The 16,426-nt window shown below is 42.2% G+C and overlaps 1 protein-coding gene across 7 annotated transcripts in view; it reads right to left on the reverse strand.

Moving 5' to 3' along the window:
* Positions 1-16,064, reverse strand: part of SLC4A5 (solute carrier family 4 member 5) — a 125,840-nt gene extending 109,776 nt beyond the window's left edge. For 5 of the 7 annotated variants that reach the window (XR_014083521.1, XM_081595765.1, XM_081595762.1 and 2 more), the window contains exon 1: positions 15,895-16,064. The gene's annotated coding sequence lies outside the window, so the exon portion shown is untranslated. Of the gene's footprint in view, positions 1-12,377; positions 12,446-15,894 lie in introns of all 7 variants that reach the window. The other 2 variants (XR_014083522.1, XM_081595764.1) reach the window with 1 other exon arrangement.
* Between the last annotated feature and the right edge of the window lie 362 nt (positions 16,065-16,426).

A 16,426-nucleotide genomic window follows, 5' to 3' on the forward strand; every position in this document is an offset into this window, starting at 1 on the left:
GACCTGCATACAGGTTTCTCAAGAGACATGTCAGATGGTCTGGTATTCCCATCTCTTGAAGAATTTTCCACAGTTTATTGTGATCCACACAGTCAAAGGCTTTGGCATAGTCAATAAAGCAGAAATAGATGTTTTTCTGGAACTCTCTTGCTTTTTCGATGATCCAACGGATGTTGGCAATTTGATCTCTGGTTCCTCTGCCTTTTCTAAAACCAGCTTGAACATCTGGAAGTTCACGGTTCATGTGTTGCTGAAGCCTGGTTTGGAGAATTTTGAGCATTACTTTACTAGTGTGTGATGAGTGCAGTTGTGCGGTAGTTTGAGCATTCTTTGGCATTGCCTTTCTTTGGGATTGGAATGAAAACTGACCTTTTCCAGTCCTGTGGCCACTGCTGAGTTTTCCAGATTTGCTGGCATATTGAGTGCAGCACTTTCACAGCATCATCTTTCAGGATTTGAAATAGCTCAACTAGAATTCCATCACCTCCACTAGCTTTGTTCATAGTGATGCTTTCTAAGGCCCACTTGACTTCACATTCCAGGATGTCTGGCTCTAGGTGAGTGATCACACCATCGTGATTATCTGGGTTGTGAAGATCTTTTTTGTACAGTTCTTCGGTGTATTCTTGTCACCTCTTCTTAATATCTTCTGCTTCTGTTAGCTCCATACCATTTCTGTCCTTTATCGAGCCCTTCTTTGCATGAAATGTTCCCTTGGTATCTCTAATTTTCTTGAAGAGATCTCTAGTCTTTCCCATTCTGTTGTTTTCCTCTATTTCTTTGCATTTGATCGCCAAGGAAGGCTTTCTTATCTCTCCTTGTTATTCTTTGGAACTCTGCATTCAGATGGGAATATCTTTCCTTTTCTCCTTTGCTTTTCACTTCTCTTCTTTTCATAGCTATTTGTAAGTCCTCCTCAGATGGCCATTTTGCTTTTTTGCATTTTTTTTCCATGGGGATGGTCTTGATCCCTGTCTCCTGTACAATGTCACAAACCTCTGTCCATAGTTCATCAGGCACTCTGTCTATCAGATCTAGTCCCTTAAATCTATTTGTCACTTCCACTGTATAATCATAAGGGATTTGATTTAGGTCGTACCTAAATGGTCTAGTGGTTTTCCCGACTTTCTTCAATTTAGGTCTGAATTTGGCAATAAGGAGTTCATGATCCGAGCCACAGTCCGCTCCTGGTCTTGTTTTTGCTGACTGTATAGAGCTTCTCCATCTTTGGCTGCAAAGAATATATCAATCTGATTTTGGTGTCGACCATCTGGTGATGTCCATGTGTAGAGACTTCTCTTGTGTTGTTGGAAGAGGGTATTTGCTATGACCAGTGCGTTCTCTTGGCAAAACTCTATTAGTCTTTGCCCTGCTTCATTCTGTACTCCAAGGCCAAATTTGCCTGTTACACCAGGTGTTTCCCGATTTCCTACTTTTGCATTTCAGTCCCCTATAATAAAAAGGACATCTTTTTTGGGTGTTAGTTCTAAAAGGTCTTGTAGGTCTTCATAGAACAGTTTAACTTCAGCTTCTTCAGCATTACTGGTCGGGGCATAGTCTTGGATTACCGTAATATTGAATGGTTTGCTTTGGAAACGAACAGAGATCATACTGTCATTTTTGAGACTGCATCCAAGTACTGCACTTCGAGCTCTTTTGTTGACCATGATGTCTACTCCATTTCTTCTAAGGGATTCCTGCCCACAGTAGTAGATATAATGGTCATCTGAGTTAAATTCACCCATTCCAGCCCATCTTAGTTTGCTGATACCTAGAATGTCGACGTTCACTCTTGCCATCTCCTGTTTGACCACTTCCAATTTGCCTTGATTCATGGGCCTAACATTCCAGATTCCTATGCAATATTGCTCTTTACAACATTGGACTTTGCTTCTATCACCAGTCACATCCACAGCTGGGTATTGTGTTTGCTTTGGCTCCATCCCATCATTCTTTCTGGAGTTATTTCTCCACTGATCTCCAGTAGCGTATTGGGCACCTACCAACCTGGGGAGTTCATCTTTCAGTGTCCTATCTTTTTGTCTTTTCATACTGTTCATGGGGTTTTCAAGGCAAGAATCCTGAAGTGGTTTTCCATGCCCTTCTCTAGTGGACCACATTCTGTCAGACCTCTCCACCACGACCTGTCCGTCTTGGGTGGCCCCACATGGCATGGCTTAGTTTCATTGAGTTAGACAAGGCTGTGGTCCGTGTGATCAGATTGGCTAGTTTTCTGTGATTATAGTTTCAGTGTGTCTGCCCTCTGATGCCCTCTCGCAACACCTACCATCTTACTTGGGTGTCTCTTACCTTGGACGTGAGGTATCTCTTCACAGCTGCTCCAGCAAATGGCAGCTGCTGCTCCTTACCTTGGACAAGGGGTATCTCCTCACGGCTGCCCCTCCTGATCTTGAATGTGGAGTAGCTCCTCTCGGCCCTCCTGTGCTCACACAGCTGCCCCTCCTTGGACATGGGGTAACTCCTCTCGGCCGCCGCCCCCGACCTTGAGCGCGGGGTAGCTCCTCTTGGCCACAATTAAAATAAAAAGGAATCTAGGGGCGGTCCTAAGATGGTGGAGGAATAGGATGGGGAGACCACTTTCTCCCCCACAAATTCATCGAAAGATCATTTGAACGCTGAGCAAATTCCACAAAATAACTTCTTAACACTGGCAGAGGACACCAGGCACCCAGAAAGGCAGCCCATTGTCTTTGAAAGGAGGTAGGACAAAATATAAGAGATTAAAAGAGAGACAAAAGAGTTAGGGATGGAGACCCGTCCCGGGGAGGGAGTCATGAAACAGGAGAAGTTTCCAAATACCAGGAAACCCTCTCACCAGCAGGTCTGTGGGGAGTTTTGGAATCTCAGAGGGCAACATAACCAGGAGGAAAAAAAAAATAAATAAAACCCATAGATTACTCGCCTAACCGCAACTCCCAGGGGAGAAGTAGCCCAGATGCTTGCATCCGCCACCAGCAAGCAGGGGCTGAACAGGGAGACGCAAGCTGCATTGCCCAGGGTAAGGACCGGGCCTGAATGCCCTGAGGACTATCTGAGGGACCTAACGTGAGATAGCAACCCAAACTGTGGGATAGCCAGAGAGAGAGAGGAAAAGAGAGAGAGAGGAAAAGAGAGAGAGAGAACTTTCCCGTGAAAAGCTCTAACCTGAGGCACTGCCAGCCTACTCACAGAACAAAGGACTGAGCGAATACCAGAGGAGAGGTAGCCAGCTGCAGACTGGCCCATCCCCCGCCAGAGGCAGAGAGGCAGGCAGGCGACAGCCAGAGCTGGAAGGTGAGGGGAAATCTCGGCCCCAGAGACAGCATCCTCTACCAAACTGCGAGCAGGCTCCCAGTTGCTAACCAAGTCTTCCTGGGATCCTGGACAGTTGACATCTGCCAGGAGGGTCACAGCCAAAGATGAGCTCCCCAGAGGAGACACACGGCACACCTGAGACGGCGCTCCCGCTGTGCACCCAGGAAACCGAGCGGCTGGGGCAAGGGAGGTGATAAGACACACTGCCCACCTGGGGAGAGTGCACTCGCCAAGCACGTGGTTGCCTGAGCTGCTTGGACCTGGGAAGGGCACAAAACACATGCCCAACTGAGTCTGTGCCTTGTGAGGGTACCCGAGAACCTGAACCTGAGCGGCTTAGACCTGGGAACTGCATGCAACCCAGGGCTGCTTTAGAGAGTTCCCCTGCAGAGCAACCTGGAGCCCGAACAGTGTAGACTGGGAAAGCACACAGGTCATGAGCAGGGGCAAACACAGTGTGGCTTAAACACTATGAGCACTCCCCACACACACCAGTGATATTTGTTTGCAGTGTTCCTCCCTCCCCACAGCACAACTGAACAAGTGAGCCTAAATAAGTGACCACCTTCACCCTCTTGTGTCAGGGTGGAAATTAGGCATTGAAGAGACTAGCAAACAGAAGAAACCAAAATAAACAGAAGGAACCACTTTGGAAGTGACAGGTGCAACAGATTAAAACCCTGTAGTTAGCACCGACTACATTGCTGCTGCTAAGTTGCTTCAGTTGTGTCCGACTCTGTGCGACCCCATAGATGGCAGCCCACCAGGCTCCCCTGTTCCTTGGATTCTCCAGGCAAGAACACTGAAGTGGGGTGCCATTTCCTTCTCCAATGCATGAAAGTGAAAAGTGAAAGTGAAGTTGCTCAGTCGTGTCCGACTCTTAGCGACCCCATGGACTACAGCCTACCAGGCTCTTCTCTCCATGGGATTTTCCAGGCAAGAGTACTGGAGTGGGTTGCCATTGCCTTCTCCAACCCAACTACATTGGAAGGGGCCTATAGACCTCGAGAAGAAGTATAAGCTGGAACAAGGTACTATCTGAAACTTAACTGACCCCACACTGCCCTCAACAGCTCCAGAGAAATTCCTAGATATATTTTACTATTATCATTAAAAATTTTTTTTTATTTTTAAGTCCTTTATTACTCCTTTAATTTTCATTTTTATAACCTACTATTACTTTGCAAAGAAAGACCCTATTTTTAAAGCAAACTTCATATATTTTAAAATAATTTTTGTGATTTTTTAAATATTGTAGTTATGAGAGTCTAACCTCTACTCTAGATTTTTAATCTTTGCTTTTGGTATTTTTTATCAATTTGTACCTTTAAGAATCCAATCTTCAGTACCCATTTTTATGTAGGAGTGTGATTACTGGCTTGATTGCCCTCTCCCCCTTTTGACTCTCCTTTTTCTCCCTCAAGTCACCTCCATCTCCTCCATCCTCCTTCTCTTCTCTACCCAACTCTGTGAATCTCTTTGGGTATTCCAGGCTGTGGAGAACTAATTACTGGCTCGATCTGTCTCTCTTCTTTTAACTCCTCCTCTTCTCCTCCTGGGTCACCTCTATCTCCTTCCTTCCTCTTCTCTTCTCTATATAACTCTGTGAACCTCTCTGGGTGTTCCAGGCTGTGGAGAGCACAAAGGGAATTGATTACTGGCTAGATTGCTCTCTCCCCTTTTGATTCCCTCTCTTCTCCTCCTGGTCACCTCTATCTCCCTCCTCCCTCTTCTCATCTCCATGTATCTCTGCAAACCTCTCTGGGTGTCCCTCACTATGGAGAATCTTTTCTCCATTAACCTAGATGTTTTATCATCGGTGTGGCATGGATGGAGAAGTCTTGAGGCTACTGTAAGAATAAGACTGAAAACCAGAGGCAGGAGGCTTAAATCCAAAACTTGAGAACACCAGAAAACTCCTGACTCCAGGGAACATTAGTCGACAAGAGCTCATCCAAAAGCCTTCATACCTACACTGAAACCAAGCTCCACCCAAGAGCCAACAAGTTCCAGAGCAAGACATACTATGCTAATTCTCCAGCAATGCAGGAACATAGCCCTGAGCATTAGCATTAATATACAGGCTGCCCAAAGTTACACCAAACCTATAGACACCTCGAAACTCACTACTGGACATTTCATTGCACTCCAGAGAGAAGGGATCCAGCTCCACCCACCAGAACACTGATGCAAGCTTCCCTAACTAGGAAACCTTGACAAGCCACTAGTCCAACCCCACCCACAGGGAGGAACCTCCACAATAAAGAGTAACCACAAACTTCCAGCATACAGAAAGGCCACCCCAAACACAGCAATCTAAACAAGATGATAATGCAGAGAAATATTCGGCAGGTAAAAGAACATGATAAATGCCCACCAAACCAAACAAAAGAGGAGGAGATAGGGAGTCTCCCTGAAAAAGAATTCAGAATAATGATAGTAAAAATGATCCAAAATCTTGAAAACAAAATGGAGTTACAGATAAACAGTCTGGAGACAAGGATTGAGAAATTGCAAGAAATGCTTAACAAGGACCTAGAAGAAATAGAAAAGAGTCAATCAATAATGACTAATGCAATAACTGAGATAAAAAAACACTCTGGAGGGAACCAACGGTAGAATAACTGAGGCAGAAGATAGGATAAGTGAGGTGGAATATATAGAATGGTGGAAATAAATGAAGCACAGAGGAAAAAAGAAAAAAGAATTAAAAGAAACGAGGACAACCTCAGAGACCTCTGGGACAATGTCAAACACCCCAACATTCGAATCATAGGAGTTCCAGAAGAAGACAAAAAGAAAGCCCATGAGAAAATATCTGAGGAGATAATAGTTGAAAACTTCCCTAAAATGGGGAAGGAAATAGCCACCCAAGCCCAGGAAACCCAGAGATTCCCAAACAGGATAAACCCAAGGCGAAACACTTCAAGACACATATTAATCAAATTAATGAAGATCAAACACAAAGACCAAATATTAAAAGCAGCAAGGGAAAAACAACAATAACACACAAGGGGATTCCCATAAGGATAACAGCTGATCTTTCAATAGACACTCTTCAGGCCAGAAGGGAATGGCAGGACATACTTAAAGTGATGAAAGAGAAAAACCTACAACCCAGATTACTGTACCCAGCAAGGATCTCATTCAAATATGAAGGAGAAGTCAAAAGCTTTAAGACAAGCAAAAGCTGAGAGAATTCAGCACCAACAAACCAGTTCTTCAACAAATGCTAAAGCATCTTCTCTAGACAGGAAACACATAAAAGGTTTATAAACTCGAACCCAAAACAACAAAGTAAATGTCAACAGGATCATACTTATCAATAATTCCCTTAAATGTAAATATGTTGAATGCCCCAACCAAAAGACAAAGACTGGCTGAATGGATACAAAACAAGACCCCTATATATGCTGTCTACATGGGACCCACCTCAAAATAAGGGACATATACTGACTGAAAGTGAAGGGCTGGAAAAAGATATTTCACGCAAATGGAGACCAAAAGAAAGCAGAAGTAGCAATACTCATATCAGATAAAATAGACTTTGAAATAAAGGCTGTGAAAAGAGACAAAGAAAGACACTACATAATGATCAAAGGATCAATCCAAGAAGAAGATATAACAATTATAAATATATATGCACCTAACATAGGAGCACCGCAATAAGTAAGACAAATGCTAACAAGTATGAAAGGGGAAATTAACAGTAACACAATAATAGTGGGAGACTTTAATACCCCACTCACACCTATGCATAGATCAACTAAACAGAAAATTAGCAAGGAAACACGAACTTTAACTGATACAATGGACCAGTTAGACCTAATTGATATCTGTAGAACATTTCACCCCAAAACAATGAATTTCAACTTTTTCTCAAGTGCACATGGAACCTTCTCCAGGATAGATCACATCCTGGGCCATAAATCTAGCCTTGGTAAATTCAAAAAAATTGAAATAATTCCAAACATCTTTTCTGATCACAATGCGGTAAGATTAGATGTCAAGTACAGGAAAAAAACTATTAAAAATACAAACATATGGAGGCTAAACAACACGCTTCTGAATAACCAACAAATCACAGAAGAAATCAAAAAGAAATCAAAATATGCATAGAAACAAATGAAAATGAAAACACAAGAACCCAAAACCTATGGGATTCAGTAAAAGCAGTGCTAAGGGAAAGGTTCATAGCAATACAAGCTTTCCGCAAGAAAAAAGAGAAAAATTAAAAAAAAATAATCTAACTCTACACCTAAAGCAACTAGAAAAGGAAGAAATGAAGAACCCCAGCGTTAGTAGAAGGGAAGAAATCATAAAAATTAGGGCAGAGATAAATGAAAAAGAAACAAAGGAGACCATAGCAAAAATCAACAAAGCTAAAAGTTGGTTCTTTGAGAAGATAAATAAAATAGACAAGCCATTAGCCAGACTCATTAAGAAAAAAAGGGAGAAGAATCAAATCAACAAAATTAGAAATGAAAATGGAGAAATCCCGACAACACAGAAATACAAAGGATCATAAGAGACTACTATCAGCAACTATATGCCAATAAAATGGACAACTTGGAAGAAATGGACAAATCCTTAGAAAAGTACAACTTTCCAAAACTGAACCAGGAAGAAATAGAAAATCTTAACAGACCCATCACAAGCACAGAAATCGAAACTGTAATCAGAAATCTTCCAGCAAACAAACGCCCAGGACCAGACGGCTTCACAGCTGAATTCTACCAAAAATTTTGAGAAGAGCTAACACCTATCCTACTCAAACTCTTCCAGAAAATTTCAGAGGAAGGCAAACTTCCAAACTCATTCTATGAGGCCACCATCACCCTAATACCAAAACCAGACAAAGATGCCACAAAAAAAGAAAACTACAGGCCAATATCACTGACGAACATAGATGCAAAAATCCTTAACAAAATTCTGGCAAACTGAATCCAACAACATATTAAAAAGATCACACATCATTACCAAATGGGCTTTATCCCAGGAATGCAAGGATTCTGTAATATCCACAAATCAATCAATGTAATACACCACATTAACAAATTGAGAGATAAAAACCATATGATTATCTCAATAGATGCAGAGAAAGCCTTTGACAAAATTCAACATCCATTTATGATAAAAACCCTCCAGAAAGCAGGAATAGAAGGAACATATCTCAACATAATAAAAGCCATATATGATAAACCCACAGCAAACATTAACCTCAGTGGTGAAAAACTGAAAGCATTTCCCCTAAAGTCAGGAACAAGACAGGGGTGCCCACTCTCAACACTACTATTCAACATAGTTTTGGAAGTTTTGGCCACAGCAGTCAGAGCATAAAAAGAAATAAAAGGAATCTAGATTGGAAAAGAAGAAGAAAAACTCTCACTGTTTGCAGATGACATGATCCTCTGCACAGAAAGCCCTAAAGACTCCACCAGAAAATTACTAAAGCTAATCAATGAATATAGTAAATTTGCAGGATATAACATTAACACACAGAAATCCCTTGCATTCCTATACACTAACAATGAGAAAACAGAAAGAGAAATTAAGGAAACAATTCCATTCACCATTGCAACGAAAAGAATAAAATACTTAGGAATATATCTACCTAAAGAAACAAAAGACCTATATGTAGAAAACTATAAAACACCAATGAAGGAAATCAAAGACGACACAAATAGATGGGGAAATATACCATGTTCGTGGATTGGAAGAATCAATATAGTGAAAATGAGTATACTACCCAAAGCAATCTATAGATTCAATGCAGTCCCTATCAAGCTACCAATGGTATTTTTCACAGAACTAGAACAAATAATTTCACAATTTGTATGGAAATACAAAAAACCTCAAATAGCCAAAGCAATCTTGAGAAAGAAGAATGGAACTGGAAGAATCAACCTACCTGACTTCAGACTATGCTACAAAGCTACAGTCATCAAGACAGTATGGTACTGGCACAAGGACAGAAATATAGATCAACGGAACAAAATAGAAAGCCCAGAGACAAATCCATGCACCTATGGACACCTTATCTTCTACAAAGGAGGCAAGAATATACAATGGAGAAAAGACAATCTCTTTAATAAGTGGTGCTGGGAAAACTGGTCAACCACTTGTAAAAGAATGAAACTAGAACACTTCAACACCATACACAAAAATAAACTCAAAATGGATTAAAGATCGAAACATAGGACCAGAAACTATAAAACTCCTAGAGAAAGACATAGGCAAAACACTCTCCGACATAAATCACAGCAGGATCCTCTATGACCCACCTCCCAGAGTAATGGAAATAAAAGCAAAAATTAACAAATGGGACCTAATTAAACTTAAAAGCGTTTGCACAACGAAGGAAACTATAAGCAAGGTGAAAAGACAGCCTTCAGAATGGGAGAAAATAATAGCAAACGAAGCAACTGACAAAGAATTAATCTCAAAAATATACAAGCAGCTTCTGCAGCTCAATTCCAGAAAAATAAACGACCCAATTAAAGAATGGGCCAAAGAACTAAACAGACATTTCTCCAAAGAAGACATACAGATGGCTAACAAACACATGAAAAGATGCTCAACATCACTCATTATCAAAGAAATGCAAATCAAAACCACAATGATGTACCATCTCACACCAGTCAGAATGTCTGCTATCCAAAAGTCTACAAGCAATAAATGCTGGAGAGGGTGTAGAGAAAAGGGAACCCTTTTACACTGTTGGTGGGAATGCAAACTAGTACAGCCACTATGGAGAACAGTGTGGAGATTCCTTAAAAAACTGGAAATAGAACTGCCATCTGACCCAGCAATCCCACTGCTGGGCATACACACCGAGGAAACCAGAATTGAAAGAGTCATGTGTACCCCAATGTTCATCGCAGCACTGTTTATAATAGCCAGGACATGGAAGCAACCTAGATGTTCATTGGCAGACGAATGGATAAGAAAGCTGTGGTACATACACACAATGGAATATTACTCAGCCATTAAAAACAATGTATTTGGATCAGTTCTAATGAGGTGGATGAAACTGGAGCCTATTATACAGAGCAAAGTAAGTCAGAAAGAAAAATATCAATACACTATACTAACACATATATATGGAATTTAGAAAGATGGTAATGATGACCCTATATGCGAGACAGCAAAAGAGACACAGATGTAAAGAACAGTCTTTTGGACTCTGGGAGAAGGCAAGGGTGGGATGATTTGAGAGAATAGCATTGAAACATGTATATTATCATATATGAAACAGGTCGCCAGTCCAGGTTTGATGCATGAGACAGGGTGCCCAGGGCTGGTGCACTGGGATGACCCTGAGGGATGGGATGGGGAGGGAGGTGGGTGGGGGCTTCAGGATGGGGAACACATGTACACCCATGGCTGATTCATGTCAATGTATGGCAAAAACCACTACAATATTGTAAAGTAATTAGCCTCCAATTAAATAAATAAATTTTAAAAAGTTAACATTAGCTAGCCAATAACAGAATAAAAGTTCAACCTCTAATAAACAGGGAAAAAATGAATCTTGGCTTCTAGATCAATGGTGAAATCATTTTATCAAGTTTTTAAAACCCCACTAGTAAAACAAGTTGCCTTTAAACATTTGAAAAGATGCTCAACCTCATTCAGTTAAAAAAAGAAACAAGCAAATTAGAGCCACAATGAAATACCATTTTTCATCTTCAGACTGGCAAATATCAGAGAAGTGGGGAAACCAGCCCTTTTCCATGTAACAGTTAGAGACACTGCAGTTGGCCACAGGTTCTATGGGGCCACTTCAACAGTATTTCTAACACCTGAAGACGCATCTACCTTTGGGTAGCACTCATTCTTTGTCTAGAAAGTTATCTTACAGATATACTCCCACTTGTGGACAAAAACACACCTGTGTGGTTTGAGGCGGTTACTCACCTCCCTGCACTTGTGTCAGAGGGTTACCATGAGAATTAAATGATATAATGCATGGAAAAAATTTTAAAGAAAGCCTGGCACATAGTAAGTGCTCAGTAAATACTGGCTGTTATTATTACAGCATTGTTCATGGCAGCAAAACATTGGAAACAACATAAATGTCTATCAATAGGGAAATGATAAAATAAGGTTTGTCTCACATTGGAAAATTCCAATGATTTTAAATACAATGACGATAACTCTCTAAACAGTGCTATGGAGTGATCTTTTAGAAATATTGTTAAATGGAAGAAAAATGAAATGTAGAAGAATGTTTGTGGTTTGTCACTATCTGTGTGTGGAATGTGCCTCTAAGTGCACAGTCTCTCCAGGAATGAAGTCACAAGAAATATGTAACAGTGATGATTCCTGGAAGTGAAACTGAAAGGCAGGAGCTCAGAGGCTACTGTGTAACCTCTTGTACCTTTTATATTGTCCACTACAGGGATGTTTTCCCTAGTCACAAACAAATAAACTGGGGTATATGTCAAAAGGGCTTCCCTGGGGGCTCAGTGGTAAAGAGCCACTGCAGAAGACATGGGTTCAATCCCTGGGTTGGGAAGATCCTCTAAGGAAATGGCAATACTCTAGCATTCTTGCCTAGAAAATCCGTGGACAGAGGAGCCTGGTGGGCTATAATCAATGAGGTCGCAAAAGAGTCAGACATGACCCAGCAACTAAACAACAACAACATGTCCAAACAGTTGAAAACAGGGACTCAAACAGATACTTGTATGTCATTGTTTATATGAGCATTACTCATAATAGCCAAAAGGTGGAGACAACCCAAATGTTTATTGATAGGTGAATGTACAAACAAAATGTGGCTTATCTATACAAAGAAATACTTGCATTATTCAGTCATGTCTGATTCTTTGTGACCCCATGGGCTGTAGCCCGCCAGGCTCCTCTGTCCATGGGATTCTCCAGGCAAGAATATTGGAGTGGGCTGCCATGCCCTCCTCCAGGGGATCTTCCCAGCCCAGGGATGGAACCATGTCTCTTACATCTCCTGCATTGGCAAGCAGATTTTTTTACCACTAGCGCCACCAAGTGAAATAAGCCAGTCACAAAAGGACCAATACTTATATGATTCCACTTACATGCTGCCAAGTTGCTTCAGTTGTGTCTGACTCTGTGTGACCCCAAGGACAGCACTTACATGAGACACCTAGAATAGCCAAATTCACAGAAAAAGAAAGTAGTATAGTGATTATCTGTGGCTAGGGGGGAGGAGAAATGGAGAGTTACTGTTTAATGGGTACAGAATTTCAGCTGGGGTTGATGAAAAAGTTCTGAAGGTGGATGGTAGTGATGATTATACAATAAAGTGAACTTAATGCCATTGAATTGTACATTCAAAAATGGTTAAAATGGTAAATTTTATATCATGTACGTTTTTATCATAAGAAACAATTACATAATTTTAATAATAAAATAGTCATTTTTTACTTTGATTGGAGTTATGTTAAATGCAGGGATTAATTATGAAGAGCTGTATTGAATGAGCCACAACAAAGAATAGCCCTGTCGAAAAAAGGACTCGGTCTCCAACGCTTGGCATTCTCCACGCCAGTTTATCTTGTTCTGCTTACTGGCTCCTGAGGGACTCACAGTACAGAGCACAGGTGACAGACTGAGCCAGAACCTGGGGAGGAGGGCAGCTTCATCTAAGACAGAGAAGAAAAAGGAAGGGACGAGGTGCTCAGTGAGGGTGGAAGCAGAGGAAATTCCTGCCGCACCACATAGACGTTCTCCATGAGGAGTGTTGGAGGGTAGATATTGAGGGGGCCGGTAAAGGCTGGCCTTTGGGGGGAACAACAGTGGGGTCAGACCAGGGATACGTAAACGAATCGCCACATTCCACTGAGGAGCCTAGTGAGGCTGGAAATCATAAATGTGTAGACAGAATTTTCCCCCTTCTCCCTCTTCTCCCTCCCCCAGCAACAATCTTGAAGGGGTTGCAGATTCCTGGTACTATATAAGTGAGGAGGAGTAGATTCCCCACCCAGACCACCAACTACTGTAGGCTTCTATTCTCTAACAACGCCAAGCTGGGACTGGAAAGAGGCATCAATTTTAAGTTGCAATGGAAGTTTGGGTTACTACTGAGATGGACATTATCATTACTAAAATCAGACCAGAGATGACCAGAACGATCATGTAACTTGTCTAAATTTTATCCAGTGGCAGAGAAAGCTCTAAACATACAGAATAAATTTTGAAAAGCAACAAAAAAGCAGAAATCAACTTACTTTCTGATTTTATTCAATGAGCCATGCTTATTCACAATACTATTTCCAGTTGTTAATTGAAAGGCATGTATCTTGCCTCTCCCCCTAGACTATAAGCTCTCTGAAGGCAGGATCCATGTGCTGTTCATCCTCACACTGCCCCCACAGCCTAGCAAAGTGCCTTGCATATACACAGAAGGCACTGAAATGACTGCTGGCTGAATTGCTAACCAAGAGAAATTACCCCATATGAGGCAGCAAGAGGCCACTACTGTGTAGTATGCTTACACAGTACCCAGAACAGAGCAGGTGAGTGACAAAGACTTGATCGAGCTGAAATGACTCTTCCTAAAGAGATAGACTATGTTCTAGGAAGTCTGATATAAAATGATGTTGCAGTTTGCCCAGACTTCGGGTAAAAGAAGCAAGGATGAAGGAGGTGTGAGTGGTCATTTTCTATTTCTCCGTTAGGGCTATTCTTGTACTGGATTAAGGTGATGATGGCTAAAACACAAGAGGAGGGTGAGTCAGACCCAGTTCATGACCTATGATACAAGTGAGTATTTCAGTGGCTGCTGCTGCTGCTGCAGCTAAGTCGCTTCAGTCGTGTCCGACTCTGTGCGACCCCATAGACGGTAGCCCACCAGGCTCCCCCGTCCCTGGGATTCTCCAGGCAAGAATACTGGAGTGGGTTGCCATTTCCTTCTTCAATGCGTGAAAGTGAAAACTGAAAGTGAAGTCGCTCAGTCATGTCCAACTCTTCGCGACCCCATGGACTGCAGCCCACCAGGCTCCTTCATCCATGGGATTTTCCAGGCAAGAGTACTGGAGTGGGGTGCCAGTGCCTTCTCCATTCAGTGGCTGATTAAGCCTCAAACCCAGCTGGATTCATTTTTGATTAAGAGAATCTTAAAGGGCCCCTGTCCTCAAGATTATATAAAAATCATCCCAGTCATGTACTTTTGAGAAAATAAATCAAAATAAGCACAGATCCCAGTTCTTTAGAGAGAAAAGTAGATCTCAAGTAGCTCAAGAAGCAATCTTTCCTACAATGAAGGCTGAGAAAAAGAAAACCAAGACCAGTTGATTCTGGTTTGGGGAATGATAACACTGGAGAACACACTCTACTGTTTCTTGTGATGGCATCACTCGTGCTGAGGTTATCTCCTTTGTTGGCCTGGCCACCATCCCTCTTCACAGAGCAGGGAGGTAAAAGAGATGTTTGAGTGTCTCCATAATTAAGTCCAAGTACTTGATTACTGCCTCTCTGAGAAAATGAACTTGACTGAACGGAGAGTGAGCAGGCATTCAGTCAAGCAACAAGCCACTTATTGAGTGCCTGCAATTGATGGGGAAAGATGACTCTTCTTAGACTGGACCATCCAAAATCAGTTGGGGGTAAAAAAAAAAAAAAAAGAAAAGAAAGCTGGAGGGGTAAGAGGGAGAAAGACCATAGTTGGTGGGTCTTTAGGGTACTTCTGAGGAAACCCCTCAGCTCTTGAGCTCACAGCTCAGTTCCAAATTCCAGGATGCCTGGTTAGAGAGAGAGGGAAACACACTTTCTCCGGGACAGAAGCCCACAGAGCCAAGGGGTCTGGCTTTCTAAGGCAGAATTCCATCAAGGGCTGGGTGACACAAGGGCTGGGTGACACTTTGGAAAGCCATCTGATCTCCAGAGGCCCTGATACACAGGAACAACTCGGCCCGTTCCATCAAGGGAGAGAGATGTGGACTCACCCCTTGGCCCCTCATGCATGCCCTCCTTCTTACCCCCTCAAGAGCCGAAGCAGCAGATCCGTCATAAAAGGACACCTCCCTTAGGCCTGAAAACTTAGCTCAAGTGGGGATTTTTATACAAGCCCCATGTTTCCTGGATTCTTAGGAGCCTCCAAAAAGGCTGTAAATAATCCTATTAAACAGGAAGAAGTATGAAATAGGCACAGGAGCAACCACTGTGACCACCATGGCTGAAAAGCACAGATTAAAGAGGGGCAGTCAGACTTCCATGCAGAGACTATAACCAGGGGTAGATCTCAGCCCCTTACTGTAGAAGTCCGATGTTGCACAGATGCACACACGCATACATGATCCCTTCTCTGAAGGCAGAGATGGGAGCACAGAAAACAACACTGGACAAACTGATCATTCTCTTACTTGTCCTTTACTGTGTTGTAATAGATAAAGATTACTTTAAACAATTAGATTGCCCCTTATCTTTGCTCTCTAAGTCTTCCCCAGATCTTTAGCAAAAAGCAATAAAATTCTCACCTGACCCTCAGTGGGCTGGGGATTTCTGCCTAGACTACTCAGTTCATTCACTCACATCCCCAAACCAAAACGTACAACCAAGCTGTAACTCCATATATTTAAAATTCACTCTACTCACCCCCTGTGCAGTGGTCTGCTGCTCCTGGGTCCTTGAATTCAGTCCCTTTAAGGTGGGTCTTACCACCTTAGAACCCACCCACCACTCCTTTTTTCTACCTCTGCTATTAAAATAGCCCCTCCTCTATTGCCTCACCAACCAACTATTTTAGAACCAAAAAGTCTTTGTCTATTCATCAATGCTGTAAAAGTAACATTCATGTTATGTTTTTTAATCTACTGTCTGTGTCTTCCATGGTTCTCATCAGCTTATCTAATCAGCATGCCCTAGGGAGGCCTGTTTCTTGCTGGTTTAGCTTGTCCAAGCACAACAGGACCAGCTGAGGCATTTACTCCAGGAGAATAGGCAATCCTCGGGAAAGATGTCAGACCTTTGGCCTCTTCTCTTCACAGGACTGAGATGAAGGAGAATCTTCCACACCCCACTGCCACTGCAGCTCTACAAACCGCAGTTCATGACGCTTTGGAGAAGGAAAACCAATGAACAAGCCAAATCCTGCAAGAGCAATGTTTCATACTGTCTGATTTTTCTA

The sequence above is a fragment of the Giraffa tippelskirchi genome, chromosome 4 (genome assembly GCF_054371585.1).
Source record: "Giraffa tippelskirchi isolate mGirTip1 chromosome 4, T2T-mGirTip1v1.2.pri, whole genome shotgun sequence".
Classification (NCBI taxonomy): Eukaryota; Metazoa; Chordata; class Mammalia; order Artiodactyla; family Giraffidae; genus Giraffa; species Giraffa tippelskirchi.